The sequence below is a fragment of the Danio rerio genome, chromosome 8, assembly GCF_052040795.2.
Source record: "Danio rerio strain M-AB ecotype USA chromosome 8, GRCz13ab, whole genome shotgun sequence".
Lineage (NCBI taxonomy): Eukaryota > Metazoa > Chordata > Actinopteri > Cypriniformes > Danionidae > Danio > Danio rerio.
This window is the reverse complement of record NC_141028.1, coordinates 41,841,644-41,854,187: the sequence shown is the minus strand read 5'-3', so window position 1 is coordinate 41,854,187 and position 12,544 is coordinate 41,841,644. Positions and strand designations below refer to the sequence as shown.

Below are 12,544 nucleotides of genomic sequence, written 5' to 3'. Positions count from 1 at the left end.
CGAGTGTGTCCTTGCCCCGCAGTCTGTAGCACGATGACATACTTGATCAGGTCCAATACGTAGTGGATGTAAATGAGTGGTTGTTTCTAGAAATGCTGATTATTTACTCACTGGCCAAATTTCTTATCAGCCAATCACATGGCAGCAACTGAAACTGAATTGTGATTTAAGTGAATTGACGTGCCATGATTGTTGGTGCCAGACACCCTGGTCGGAGTATTTCAGAAACTGCTGATCTACTGGGATTTCCACGCACAATCATCTCTAGGGTTTACAGAGAATGGTTTGATATAGAAAATGTCCAGTGAGCAGCAGTTCTGTGGGCACAAATGCCTTTTTGAGTCCAGAGGTCAGAGGAAATTGGCCAGACTGGTTTGAGGGGATAGAACTTTTTGTTTAGACTTTTGTTGTAAAACCTGTCTCGTTTGCCCAGTTAGTGCGGTTCGTTTGGCATATGTGAATTCAGCAATCGCGCTCTGATCCGCGCCAAATCAATCGGTCCGAGATCGCCTGAATAAGTTGGTCTCGGCTCGACTGAAATTAACTCGGTAGCGGATCGATTGTAGTGAGAAAGTGATACACAGCTTTTCACTTATGATGTCTTTATTGCTCATGGCCATAAAATAAAAAAGGATGCATGACAGCTGAGCGGGACTCTGCAAAATAAACCCTAAAACTCCAATGTGAGGAGAGTTTACTCGCACGTGACTTGTTTTAGCTCTTTTGGTCTGTTTAGAAACTTTGACGTGTGAAAGCGAACTGCACCAAGAACAAAGTGCTACATTGTAACAGTTTTAATCCCTTTTTCTGAACAAATGAATCTATTCACAGGTGTAAAAGCACCCCAAGTCAAATAACCACTCGTTACAACCAAGGTATGCAGAAGAACATCTCTGAACGCACAAGACATCGAACCTTGAGGTGGGTGGGCTACAGCAACAGAAGACCACACTGGGTGCCACTCCTGTCCGCTAAGAACAGGAAACTGAGGCTGTAATTTGCACAGGCACACCAAAATCGGAAAATAGAAAATTGTTGCCTGGTCTGATGAGTCGATTTCTACTTCAACATTCGAATGTTAGGTTCAGAATTTGGTGTCAGCAACATAATAGCATGGATTCATTCTGCCTTGTATTAATGGTTCAGGCTGGTGGTTTTGGTGTAATGGTAAGGGGGATATTTACCTGGCACACTTTGGGTCCATTAATACTAAAAGAGCATCGCGTCAATGCCACAGCCGATATTGTTGCTGATTATGTCCATCCATTTATGACCACAGTGTACTCGTCTACTGATGGCTACTTCCAGCAGGATAACACACCATGTCATAAAGCGCAAATCATCTCAGACTGGTTTCTTGAATGAGTTCACTGCACTCGAATGGCCTTGACAGTCACCAAAGCTCAAACAAAAGAGCACCTTAGGAATGTGGTAAATATGAGATTCGCATCATGGATGTGCAGCTGACAAATCTGCAGCAACTGCATGATGCTATCATGTCAATATGGACCAAAATCTCTTCTCAACCCAGTACTGTACCTAATAAAGTGGCCAAAAAGTATATTATTAAATTAATAATTATTAAATTACCAAATGATTATGTCTACACCTATCCCAACACTAAACTCTTTTTGAAAAGCTTTGAAAATACATTAATTTATGCAAGCTATTTCTAAATCTGTATTTTTTTTTAACAGAAGATACTTTGACATGTGAAGTGGTCAGAAAAACTGCTTGTTTATTGTTAAATGAAAAGTCAAATGACCTGAAAATCAGCAAATTACATACATAATTTTAATTCTAGGTGAACAATATATGAAGCTAAAAAATATGGATGTGTAAATATTAAGTAGAAAAAAACATTTGAATAATTAGAGCAAAATAAAACAATCAGCTCAAAATATATTCAAAACTGTCTAATATTTTGCTTTGATTTATAGTCATCCCTTGACTAGATGCCAGTGTCTTTTAGAAGCATCTAGTAGGATCTAGTGAGTTATAATATGCTGTATTATATTGGGTAATTAATGTTGACTTTAATCAGAGAAAATATTCGCTGTAAGACTATTTTAGATGTTTATCTTAATACATATAACTACCTGCATGTCTATAACCCTCTATCAACATCACTCTAATTCCAGAATCCTGGTACTTAATAAAATATTGCCTGTAGCCTTGTGTGGTGGGTTAATTTGATTTGTTTGAGGTGCAACGAAACCTTGGGAACCTGAGGAGGAAGTTCAAAATTGAGCCACTAAAACTTAACCTTCTCTTCTGCCTAATCCCAGGATGATCCAGCTCGGCTCTAAGCGATGATAAAAATAATATCAAATCCGTTTAGGCTCACGTTAGGGCTAGTGCATACATAAATTAAAAGTCTATAATGTACTCACTGTTCTAAAACTGAAAGGCTGACTTTCACATAAAAATCATATATTTAAGACAAAAAATATTGGTAACCAGTGTTGGGGAAAATTACTTTAGAAAGTAATGCATTACAATATTGATAATTATACAATTATATACTCCCTCAAAAAGTAACTAGTTGTGTTATTTAGTTACTTTACATGGTAAGTAATGCGTTATGTTACTTAAGATACTTTTGCGTTACTTTTTGTGATCTGGCTGAATGGTTTTCAGAACTTGTAGGGTTGTTTTTAAATCGGAGCACTGCAATTAGCAACACTATATGGCTCTCATTCGTCTTTAAAAAAACATAAAAATGTAGGATAATGTTATCTTGAGAACTTCGATGAAAGTTTAAAGCAATGTGTTTGCTACTTTTGTAATTGTTGTCTTAATAAAAAAGTAAAATCCCTGTCCATTCAGATAATCTCTTTTTTCTTTTCTTCCATGTGTTCATGTTCTCTGCCATTTTGGTTTCTGTCTGTTCCAGCGCTCTCATTGCATGCAGGATTAAATGAGACTATCTTCATTTTAAGCAAATAAACTAAACTAAAAAGTAACTAAATTGGTATTATTTAATTTAACACACTTACATAGTTCTTGAATTATGTTAATGTAATCAGAATACATTAAACAAAATAGTGTTCAGAAAAGTTTCACTGGGTTTAGTTTTTATTTATGTAATTAAATATTTTTTATTTTATTTTATTATATTATTAAATTTATTGTTGGTATCATTGCATGAAATAACAAAAAAATGTGATGTTTTCAGACGTTTATATTCAGTTTTATAACCTATGAATAGGGCCAGACAGAACCTGTGGACATTTTTTTGCTATTTCTGCTGAGAATATTGTAAAAAAAAAAAAAATCTGCGGATTTATATGGAATTATTTTGGGAGTATCATAACAAAAAAAATTTAATAAAAGAAATAAAAACTTTTTTTAACTTTTATTCAATGTTTACAATGCATCTAGATCCACTTATTTGGTAAACAAAGCAAGTCTCTCATAATATGTACTGAAAGACAAAAAATGTAACTTTTAGAAACTGTATTGTAAATAAATCAAGGGAACACTTTCATGTTAGTCAATATTACGGAAATTAATTAAAAAACTGAAAAAATATAAGTTTACACAAATTTACCTATGTAAATAAACAGACTCAATAATGGGCCAGAAATATGCAGAGTTCTGTGTGTGCAGATTCCGTGTGGGCCTAACTATGAGCAATGCTGCAATAATTCTGATTTTTAATCAATCAGAAAGTTAAATTTGAAAGTGTTATCCGACACTTTACTCAAATCCTTACCTAATAATTCCAGTAATTTAGACTAAATACTGAGAAACTGACAATTATACTTTTCCATAGCTACTGTATGTCAGGCCAGTAGCCAGCCTGTTGAAAGGAGTGGTTCTTTTTTTTTTTCTTAAAAAGTGGATCGACCTTTTTGCAGTTATTTTCTATTTAACTATGAGGTTTAAATGATGCAGTTTAGTGACATCTTAAGCACTATTTTTAGCTGGATTAGCTTGTCAGATGTCATCATAACCACACTTTTTGAAAAATACTTGCTAAAGATTTACAATAAAGAATTATGAATATATATATATATATATATATATATATATATATATATATATATATATATATATATATATATATATATATATATATATATATATATATATATATATAATTTTTTTTAAATACAAATTTATTACATCATACATCATTAAAAAGTAATAATCTGTTAAAGTTATAAAGTAAAAGCTGTTTAATTAGGCCAAAAAAAAAAAAAATTGTCCAGATCATTCCATTTTCTTTAGTCAGAATTTAGCCATTTGAAAGATACAAAAATCAAACATAATAATAAGATTAATACTACTACTACTACTACTACTACTTCTACTTATAATAATAATAATAATAATAATAATAATGTCGAGCTTCACTAAGATACATTTGAAAATCCATAGATAACAATCTAAATTAGTATTCAAATTCATTTTCACCTCTTAAGGCCCAATGTGTTTTGACATGCATTTTTTTTTTATTTCTTTTTGCTATTTGGCTTATTGGAACCTAATTAGAATAAAACAATAAAAAAGTATCATCTTTTGATACGCACTTTTAGAGAAAAATTATGTCCATATGTGGACTCGTGGTCTAAATTTACATAAAACTCTTTTTTTTTCTGACTGTTTTTAATGCATATATAACTTTTATTTTTACTTGCTTTGACTATCAGAGAGTAAAAACAGCATTCCACTGGCCAAAACTGATTAGCCACACTCAAGCAAAAGCTGACAAGGGATTCCGCTTGATTTTAAAGCCTTTTATTGGAATATTTTCACTATTTAAAGCAGTCAAAATAAGATAAATGAGCTCATGTATAGGACAAATTCTGTACTTTTGTCAGTGAGGGGTTAGTCTTTAAAACCACCCGAACCCCCCTGGCTGCAAGCCTGTATGTGTCTATTTTTATTTATTGTCAGACCACGGGACGAAAAAGAAAGGGGTGAAAACATTGGTGCACTTTTAAAAGCAGTATAATGTAAACGCCATATGACAAAGTCAACATACACGTAAGATAAGGACAATAGATCTATAGTTTTATTTCTGCTATAGTTACATGAAAGAAATGTCGCTCGGAGGAAAATTGGTAGCAATCGATTGTCTTGCGTCTTCACTGAACATGCAGAGTACATATTTGCCATTCTCGCTTTTTATTAATCACATCTGTTCTTTTTCACATCAGTGTAAGAAAAAGAATGCCACAGAAGTCAAACATAGTAATGTATATACATCTCCGCATATTGTTTCTCGTCCTACTATTATTATAACATTGATTTAGTAATATGAATCAGACGGTCGATGTGCCACGTCGTAACAAAGGGCTGCACATTTCACGTAATGTCGTGATAGACCAATCATCATGTTGAATGAACCTTAAGGATCGTAGAGCTGTTGATTGGACTGGTGTATTACTATTAAAGCTCCACCTTTCTGCGCAGTGGTTACATTCTTAGGTTTTCGATTTTCTTTCATAGATAAAATGCATGCCATATAAAGCTTGTGTAAATTAGTTGTTGCGTTAGAATTGAAAGATTATTATTTTGTATATGTAGGATAAAATGCAGCGTTAACGGATGTTTAATTATATTCATGAGCAGTGCATGCTGGGATCTTTTCATTGGTTGTCTGGCGTGCTTCCGCAGACCTTTAACCCTTTACTGATCAGCAAAAATAGAGTGTAAAAGCCAACCACCCCCGAAAGAACCCTGCAAACCCGTAACTATTGAATAGCATAGTAGGGAAAAAATGCTATGGAAGTCAATAGTTACAGGTTTCCAGCGTTTTTCAAAATATCTTCTTTTATCTTCAACAGAAGAAAGCAAGTCAAACAGGTTTGAAACAAGTTCAGGATAGGTAAGCGAGGACAGAATTTTCAGCTCTGGATGATATACCTGTGAGCAGATCTACCCTGCGTATTTCCCATTGCAGACTCCTAACACTTATTTTGCATATGAAATATATATATATATATATATATATATATATATATATATATATATATATATATATATATATATATATATATATATATATTTAAATCTCTTTAAGCATTAAGAAATTGTGATCCTGTTTAAATTTGATGTGGGCATTTGATAGCAAAAATTTGCATTTGCGTTACTTTATGCCATGTTATTTTCAGTACATATTCTCTGATTGAAAGATGCCAAAATGATTAAATGTATTTTATTATATTGTAAAACAAATTTCATTCATTCATTTATTTTCTTTTTGGCTTAGTCCCTTTATTCATGAGGGGTTGCCATGGCAGAATAAACCGCCAGCTTATCCAGCATATGTTTTACATAGCGAATGCCCTTCCAGCTGCAACCCAGTACTGGGAAACATCTATATACTCTCATTCACACACATACACCACGGCTAATGTAGTTTATTCAATTTACCTATAGAGTATGTCTCTGGACTGTGGGGGGAACTGGAGCACCCAGAAGAAACCCATGCAAGCACGGGTAGAACATGCAAACTCCACACAGAAATTCCAACTGACCCAACCGGGATTCTAACCAGCAACCTTCTTGCTGTAAGGCTCGAGTGCTAACCACTGTGTGTGGCAATATAATTAATAATTATTATTAATTAATTTTAGTATGTAACTGAATTTTATCTTTGTTCTCAAAAGCTCAGAAAAAGTGCATTGTTTGTTTTAAAAATCTTTTTAAATCATTAAGAGAAAATATTCATGGAACAACATTGAAAAATCCTTAAAACATTTATTACTTCAGATAATTAAGAATGTGTGCCGCTTTAAAAGAACATTTTTGGAAAGTGAGAAAGTTTATACAAACCCTGTGACAAATTGTTAAATATTAAATTAAATGGATGCGTCATGGTGGCGCAATGGGTAAAACAATTGTCTCACAGCATAAAGGTCGCAGGTTCGAGCTTTCGTCTGGGTCAGATGGCATTTCTCTGTGGAGTTTGCATGTTCTCCCCGTGTTTGTGTGGGTTTCCTCCAAGTGCTCCGTTTTCCCCCAGAGTCCAAAGACAAACGTTATAAGTGAATTGGGTAGGTTAAATTGACAATAATGTATGTGTGAATGAGAGTGCATGGATGTTTCCCAGTGATGGGTTGCAGCTGGAAGGGCATCCGCTGCATAAAAAACATATGCTGGATAAGTTGGTGGTTCATTCCACTTTGGCAACCCCAGATTATTAAAGGCTCTAAGCCGAAAACAAAACGAATGAATGTATGTAAAGGTTATGCAAGTAAACGCGTTCAAAATAAAGTTATTCACCTCACATTTCTAGAACAAAGAAATATGATCATATTACTCCAGTTCTTTCATGATTGCATTGGCTACCTAAATATCATATAAATCTTACAGTTTTAATGACTACCCTGAACAGCTTAGCTCCCCAGTATTTGAGGGAGCTCCTGGTGTGTTATATAGACCCTTATGTCTACAACGCTCAATTAGTTCTAGACAATTGATTATTCCCAGAATATCAAAATCAACTGTAGGCGGTAGATCATTCTCATATCTGGCACCTAAAGGGAACAGCCTTCCTAGCACAGTCAGGGACTCCGTTTTAAACTAGATTAAAGACACATCTCTTTGAATTAGCATACACATAAAACACAAAAACATTTGAAATCCAAATCCTTTATAGGATTGTTAGTCTGCATTATTTAGCGCAACTGGAGCCGGGAACACTTCCCTAAAGACATTATAATTTGAACAGCATCTGCACTTATGTTAGTCTTTTTTTTTAATTATTCCAGAGGATTCCATAATTCTAGACCAGGCCGTATCCTTAGCAGCTGCTGTGATGGTCATGGAGGAGTGGAGAGCATGAGACTGATTTCTGTAAGACCCCAGTGACAGACAGGTTCTCGCATTGATCTTGAAGGGCCAGCCTGTACACCAGCCAGTGAACCTCTCCCACCTGCAGCTTCTCCACGATGGACGTCCAGCTTTCTCCAGCCTCTGATGCCTCGACTGCAGCTCTCCACAAGATGTTTGGCCAGAGGAGAAACGGTTGTGAGCCTGGTTTCTCTTGAGTTTTTTTTATCCTTCACTTTCACAAATTGGTGAAGTTTTGCTCCTTGCCACTGTTGCCACTGGCTTGCATGGTTCAAGACCTGTAGAGCTGCGAATCGATGGATTCGCTCTTCAGTGTTTGAACTCTTAGCAGTGAATATTAAACCACACTGAACTGAACTAAAGTCAAGTTTAACTCTGAAAACTGGACTGAAACAATTACACTATAATTACTATATATATGTTATATATAGTTATATATTGTATATTGTGTTATATAATACAATTACTATAATCTTCTATGCGAAGCTGCTTTGACACAATCTACATTGTAAAAGCGCTATAGAAGTAAAAATGAATGGAATTTAATAATGTTGCGGTCCTCCAGGAATGTGGTTGAGAACCATGATTAAAGAGATAGTTCAGAAATTTCTGTTAAACTGCATTAAACCAGTTAAACTATATATTCAGAATAAATAATTTCTCTTTATCAATCTGGAGTCGCCACAGCGGAATGAACCGCAAACTTATCCAGCATATGTTTCCCTTCTAGCTGCAATCCATCACTGGGAAACATCCATACACTCTCATTCACACACATACACTACGGACATTTTTAGCTCACCCAATTCACCTATAGCGCATGTCTTTGGGCTTGTGGGGAAATCGGAACACCCGGAAGAAACCCACACGAGGATTGAATCAGGGACCTTCTTACTGTGAGGCGCAGTGATACCCACTGTGCCACAGTGCTGCCTATTTAGAATAACATTAAAAAAATTCTCAGATGCTATAGAATTATAATATAGATGCAAACCAATGAATTACATGAACATTTTGTCATTATTTCCCAAGATGATTGGGAAAATGAAGCTGCTTCTACCGCAACATGAACTGCAAATATGTATTTCAGACTCACTGAGGTGAAGCAGATTGACTGGCAGATCATAAGGTGTGTCTGCAGTCTGACAGCTTTCATATCACATTAGATTTACTATCACAGTATTCCTCTAAGTCAAAAGATAAACTGTGCCATAAAAGAAAATAGGCTGCTAAGCGGGATTCTGGTCTTTTTACAGTCTCACAGAACTCCAGTCCGAACATTGAAAGTTGACAGTGGTTCTAACAAGGTCATTTTTATTTTTTAAACATATACAAACATATAGAACTTCATGTACATAATCGACGTCTTTATGTTTATTTAGAGCAGAAGACCTCTAGAGGGAGCTGTGAGTCTGCTTATAGTCAAGTGCTGCGTTTTAAAGAGTTGGGAACATTTGGTTTGTCTATGTTTTAAAATAACAGACACTTAAATTTCTTTCTGGTGATTTGCGCCTATTTTCATGATTTTTTTGTATGCATTTCATCTTGTTCTATTATGTTTGGCAATCAAAGAAACAAAGAGGTTCAGTCCAAAATATTAGACATAATAAAGATGTCTCAGAAAGAAGGAGCTTAGGAAGTGGTCAACAACGAACGAGTCTCCTAATAGATAACCATCAGCCGAGAGCCAAACGCTGTTTTCCCTTGTGGAAAGGCAGCAGATTAGGAATGCTTTCCAGGAAAAATAAAATCAATGTGGAAAACACCAGTGGATATCAAAAACAGCACTTTGATGTTCCCACACATCTGGGATGAATGTGATAAAGATTGACTTTGGCAACAACGATGGAAAAGAAAAAAGAATTAATTGCAGAAGTAGAGCTGGTTGGCATTTTTATTCTATTGTTATTATTATTTATGTTTTGTTGTTGTTGTTGTTGTTTGTTTTGTTTTTTGTCTTTGATGCAAAAAAAAAATTAGTAAAACAATTAAAAGTATTTATCGATTACTTTTTAATTATGACAAAATAATTATTTGCATTAATTCAACATGCAGGAGCAGTGAAAATTAGAATAATTCATGTTTTTTACCAGACACCTCCAAAGGACTTACAAATAAGAACCAAATAGCAATGAAAGCAAATCAAGTCAGCATTACCCTTTAAATGTTTTGGGTGGGTAGTGTAAATTCCATTTCATTAATATGAAAAACAAAAATATTATGAAATATTATTACAATTTAATATTAAAAGAAGAGCAGATTTTTTTCAACACATTTCTAAACATAATAGTTGTAATATATCTTTGCCATGATGGCAGTGAATAATATTTTTCAAGACACTTCTATACAGCTTAAAGTGACATTTAAAGGCTTAACTAGGTTAATTAGGTTAACTAGGCAGGATGGGGTAATTAGGCAAGTTTTTGTATAACGATGGTTTGTTCTGTAGACTATCGAAAACAAATATAGCTTAAGGGGTTTAATAATTTTGTCTTTAAAAGAGTTTTCATTTTTTTTATTCTAGCTGAAATAAAACAAATAAGACTTTCTCCAGAATAAAATATATTATCAGACTTACTGTGAAAATTTCCTTGCTCTGTTAAACATCATTTAGGAAATATTTAAAAAAGAAAAAAAAATTCAAAGGGGGCTAATAATTCTGACTTCTATTGTATTTATATACATTGACATATTTTGATATACATTTACATATATTGATTTTATATATATATATATAAAATCAACTGGAAATTGTGATACATTTCTTCATATTTTGATTAATAGAAAGTTCAAATGATCAGCTATAACAGACAACGTCTGTGACATTATAAATATCTTTACTGTCACTTTTGATCAATTTAACGCATCCTTGGTGAATAGTAATGAAAAAATTCAGAATACAAATACATACAAAAACTGTAATGTTTAGCTAAATCTTTAGTCAGGTGTGTCAGTCAGTTTAGTCAGTTTAGTGAAGGAAAAATCCTGATTGATGAGGCAGCATTCAGTATGGGGACGTGCAAGAGATCTGCAGAGGGGATGGCAACATCAACAGCCTGAGGCATGAAGACATTTGTGCTTCCAATTACATTATAAACCACAGGAAAGGGCAAATTCTTCAGCAGGATAGCACTCCTTCTCATATTTCAGCCTGCACATCAAAGTAAAGAAGGTCAAAGTGCTTCAGGACTGGCCAGCCCATTCACCCTACATGAACATTACTGAGCATGTCTGGGGTAAGATGAAGGAGGCATTAAAGATGAGTTCAAAGAATCTTAATAAACTCTGGGAGTCCTGCAAGAATGCTTTGTTTGTCATTTCAGATAACTTTATTAATACTACAGAGATGTATGGATGCAGTCCCCCAAGCTCATGGGAGTCATGCACAATATTAATTATTTTTCCACTGCACCATGACTTTATATTCTATACTGTACATTATTTCTGTTACGTAGCAAGACTTTTGTCTAAACAAAGTCAGACCTTACTGTCTTAATTAAATAATTAAATATAAAGGCATGATCATATTTTATTTTCGTAAAATAACCATAATCTAGAGGCCTTTGACCTTTCTTATTAGCCACGTATGATACCAAATGATCAACTAGAACTAGAACAAGTTATTATTTGTTGTTTATAAACATGGATAAGGGACAAGACTTTTGTCAGGTAGCGTATAATAAAGTAAATAGATTAAAAATTGCTATTTCCCAGAGATGGGTTGTGGCTGGAAGGGCATCCGCTGCGTAAAAACATGCTGGATAAGTTGGTGGTTCATTCCGCTGTGGCGACCCCAGATTAATAAAGGGACTAAGCTGACAAGAAAAAGAATGAATGAATAAAAAGTGCTATTGTTAGAGGGTCAAGTGTTGTAATACTGCATGTATTTTGTTTCTTGAAAATGTTGTTTCCTTTCACGAGAAGGATGTGTATAAAGTGAACATTTTGAAAATTATTATGTGCCTCTTTTGGCTGGCACCACAGTGTAGCCTTCACTTGCAGAATACAGACTTCTGAAAGGCAATATGGTCTGTGAAGCTCAGCTGATCATCAATCACAAAAATCCTCTGCTGGAAAGAGTAATGGTCAGTGTGTCATGGTTAAAAGTTATGGTTAAAGCTGAAAGGAAAATGATGAAGTGTTGAAGATGATGGCCCTTTATCCAGCAAGAAATTTCTGAGATGCGTGCAGCTACTGTCAGATTATCAGGCCGGTATGAGGCAAAGAGTTTATTGACGGGATTGATAGCAGAGATAGGAAAAACTGACTCTTGTGTTGCCATGTAGATGGAGAAAAAATGTTGTCTGTAGCCCTGAGGTCATCCAGTAGGTAGATGTTCCAGCTTCCTCACCTCCCAGACACCCGGAAAAAACAACCTGAGAGGTCACATTTCAACCATTGATCTAGCTGCAAACACAGCATAATTGTGGAGAATTTGGAAGTTTCAGAGCCTAAACAACTAGGGAACTAGAAACCAGACTGCTTTCCAGAAGGTTGTTTTAAGTAAGAAAGACTTTGCTCTGAAGAAACTACCCAAATAGCATACGAATGTGGGCCACTTTAGGCAGTTATGCGGCACTGGTGATCTTCCTTCGGCCCAGAAAAAAATGAATTAGAGCCTGAAGTGGCATACCTGTACAATGGCAAAGGGGCGCAAATATATACATTCATATATGGGCCATTTAAGGCAAAGATATGGCACTTATGGCAAAATGTGAATTTGAGCCTAATGTGG

At 34.8% G+C, this 12,544-nt stretch overlaps 1 protein-coding gene, 1 long non-coding RNA gene and 1 other non-coding gene across 3 annotated transcripts in view; 1 reads left to right on the top strand and 2 right to left on the bottom strand.

Annotated features, from left to right (window-relative positions):
• Nucleotides 1-12,544, bottom strand: part of csf1b (colony stimulating factor 1b (macrophage)) — a 73,373-nt gene that overhangs the window by 20,470 nt on the left and 40,359 nt on the right. The window lies entirely within an intron of this gene.
• Nucleotides 832-2,828, top strand: LOC141375885 (uncharacterized). The gene is made up of 2 exons (XR_015498292.1): nt 832-921; nt 1,280-2,828. It is a non-coding gene; the product is annotated as an uncharacterized LOC141375885 (long non-coding RNA).
• Nucleotides 5,272-5,367, bottom strand: LOC137496409 (small nucleolar RNA U13). The gene has a single exon (XR_015498678.1). It is a non-coding gene; the product is annotated as a small nucleolar RNA U13 (small nucleolar RNA).